The sequence below is a fragment of the Piliocolobus tephrosceles genome, chromosome 6 (assembly GCF_002776525.5).
Source record: "Piliocolobus tephrosceles isolate RC106 chromosome 6, ASM277652v3, whole genome shotgun sequence".
NCBI classification, from domain to species: Eukaryota; Metazoa; Chordata; class Mammalia; order Primates; family Cercopithecidae; genus Piliocolobus; species Piliocolobus tephrosceles.
This window is the reverse complement of record NC_045439.1, coordinates 3,135,508-3,138,978: the sequence shown is the minus strand read 5'-3', so window position 1 is coordinate 3,138,978 and position 3,471 is coordinate 3,135,508. Positions and strand designations below refer to the sequence as shown.

General features: G+C 36.7%; 1 pseudogene; it reads left to right on the top strand.

The window, feature by feature from the left end:
- The window catches only part of LOC111533282, a 21,353-nt pseudogene continuing 17,882 nt past the window's right edge, over positions 1-3,471 (top strand).

Sequence of the window (3,471 nt, the reverse complement as noted above, 5' to 3'; positions counted from 1 at the left end):
ATGCAAATAATATCCCCCTTTTGGCTGATGAAAAGCAGCCCAGCCCTGACCCTGCAGCTCTGGGAGAGGAGCCCCAGCCTTGGGATTCCCAGCTCTCTCCACTTGGTGATTGGCACTGAATACAGGAGACTCGCCACGGAGTCTGGGCTGAGCTGGGTTTTCCTTGTTGCTATTTTAAAAGGGGATTCATGGAAAACTAGAGATATTGAGTGTGAGTGGATATGAGTGAGAGAAATAGTGATTATGTGTGGCAGTTTCTGACCAGGATGTCTCTGTGTTTGCAGGTGTCCAGTGTGAGGTGCAGCTGGTGGAGTCTGGAGGAGGCCTGGTCCAGCCTGGGGGGTCCCTGAGACCCTCCTGTGCAGCCTCTGGATTCACCTTCAGTAGTTATGCTATGCACTGGGTCCGCCAGGCTTCTGGGAAAGGACTGGAGTGGGTTGGACGTATTAAAAGCAAATCTAACAGTTACCCGACAGAATACACTGTGTCTGTGAAAGGCTGATTCACCATCTCAAGAGATGATTCAAAGAACCCGGTGTATCTGCAAATTAACAGCCTGAAAACCGAGGACACGTCCGTGTATTACTGTACTAGAGACACAGCGAGGCGAGGTCAGTGTGAGCCCAGACACAAACCTCCCTGCAGGGGCGTGCGGGGCCACCAGGGGGCGCTCGGGACCCACTGAGGACGGGACCGTTCCCAGGAGCAGGTGCCAGGGGGAGGTTTTCTTTCTCCTCAACTGGAGAAGTCAGGTTTGTGTTTTCAGAACTTTGGAGTCTTACAGGTTGTTATATTTTTATACTGTTATTTAGCATGTATTTATTATCATTTGTATTTAAGTTTTAATCATTTTGAACACTGTATGTGGTGGTATTTTTTAAAAACATATACTTTCAAGGAATAATTATTCCTAATTATTTGCAGTTATTCTTCCAGAGTTTTATTAACATATCTTGCTATCAACAACTACATAGCTATGGGAACATAAATTTACACCTGTAGACATAGGTCTAAATACCACAAACCTGTGCATAATGTGTAGTCATTTATATTTAACATTATAATAAAGTAATTTTAAAAATATGTCCTAAACGGTCAAACTTACTGAGAACTAAATATAAATTATGGGAATAATCCATAATTTATTTCAAAAATTTTATATTGATATTAATAAATATCTATTTCTTAAACATTGTATATTGGTCATTTCAAAATAGCTAAGATAAATTTCAAATGGCCTTGATGCAAAATGAAAAGATTTTGAGGTGAATATGCTAATTAGTTATATTTAATTATTCCATATTGTATTAATATATCACAACATTGCTTTGTACCTCATATATACATATACAACCATAATTTATCATTTTTCAAAACAATTATTTAACCCATCCTAGGTCATAATCTTTTTTTCCCTGACCATGTCTGATTGGATTGTCCTGAGAAACCCATCCACACGTCTGCCTCCTGCAGGCTTCTGAGAGGAGCTCCATGAAGGACAGAAGCAGGTGGCCTGTGCTGAGTCCACATGACCTGGAGCCTCCCTCTCCTCGGATTAGGGCATCTCCTCGGGACCACATGGGTCTTCATTTTGTTAGAAATCCAGGGCACAATTAGAAATTTCAGCAGTAATAGCTGGAAAAACATTGAGACTATATTTAACTTAGTACTTGTGCTCTCAAATACCTTATTTCCCTAAAGGATATTCCCAGTTATTTTACACATATTTGTAATTAATACTAATAAGATAGGTTAAAATATTATCTCAATTATTTAACAACTTTTGATAATAACAAAATACATGTTCCACATCTTTTTGACCAGTTTTTCTCTAGGAAATGCATGTTTATTAAGTTATTATAACTGGATGTCACTCTTATCTTTCTGATTTCTGGGATTTAATACTAGCAGGTATTGTTGAGTATATTTTATTAATTCATATTATATTGTTCACATTTTCAGTATGATTTTCTTATTATTTGCATTATTTACTGATTTTTAAACTAGTTCTTATACAATATTTTTAATTTTCCATTTTTATGAGATGCAATTTCTATATAAGGAATAATGCATAGATCTGCAATGTACCATTAGAGGATTTCTGGCAAATATAAACACACTTGTCTCCAACAGCCAAGGTCGGATGAAGAGGAGGCCCATCCCCCAGCACAAGTGGCCTTCTCTGTGCTTCCAGTCAGCTCCCACATTTAACACAATGTTTTGATTTCTGCCACTGTAGATTCATTGTTCATGTTTTGAGCTTCATATAAATAGACTCAACCATTATAGACCCCTTTTCTGGTAAAGGGCTACTTTTTTATCTTTGACATTTATTTCGGCTATTTCATATGCAAAATTGCATCTGGATATTGACATTTATTCACTTAACAGACTGCCTCTGATATAAAATCTCAAAGTTTTGATATATATGGAGAAAGAGAGAGAGCGACAGCGAGAGAGAAATTTTATACTTGAGTCAGTCCATTTAGCAATAAATGACAATAAGCTGATCCATTTTCCTGTCAATGCACTTTGAATTTGTTTCCTGTTTATTAACATAAGCAAAGCTGCTATAAATATTTTTTTCTATTTATCTTTTCTCATTTTTATTGAGAAAATGTGGAAATATACATTTCTTCATCATAAAACTAAGCTTAATTCATTCAGCTTTATGGAACTATAATTGACAATAAAACTGCATCTATTTAAGGTGCACCAGTTGATGTTTTGGTATAAACTGTAAAATTTTCACTATGACCAAGGAGACAGCATATCTATTACCTCACAGTTACCATTTTCCTCCTTTAATTTATTATGTATGTGTCCAATGAGAACATCTGAGATCTATCCCTTTTCCAGAGATCAAGTTTGCAATACAGTGTTGATAACTATAGTCCCATTGCTTTACATTAGACCTCCAGAACCCATCCAACCTGCACAACTGAAACTTTATGCCCTTGACAAGCATCACTCTGCTTCCCCTCCTCCCAGCCCTGGGAACCACTTTCCTACTCTCTGCTTCTAAGAATTTGAATATTTTAGATTCCACATGTAAATGAGATAATGCAGCATTTGTCTTTGTGTGTCTGGCTTATTCCACTCGGTATTATGTCCTCCAGGCCCATCCAAGTTGTTGGAAATGTTATAATTTCATCATTGTTACAGGTCATGTAATATTCCATTGTATGTATATACATATCCTTTATACACCCATTTGCCTATGGTCATTAACTTTAAAAAATTCTAGACCATTGTGAATAATCTTGTAATAAACATATTTTTTACTTACTGATTTCCTTTGAATATACAGCCAGAAGTGGGATCACCAGATCACATAATAGTTTTACTTTCAATTTATAAAATAACCTCTACTACCACTCCACTGAAGAATTCCCTTTTCACCAGCCAACTGTCAGCATTTTATCTTTTGTCTTTATGATAATAGTCACGGTAACTAATGTGAGGTGATAC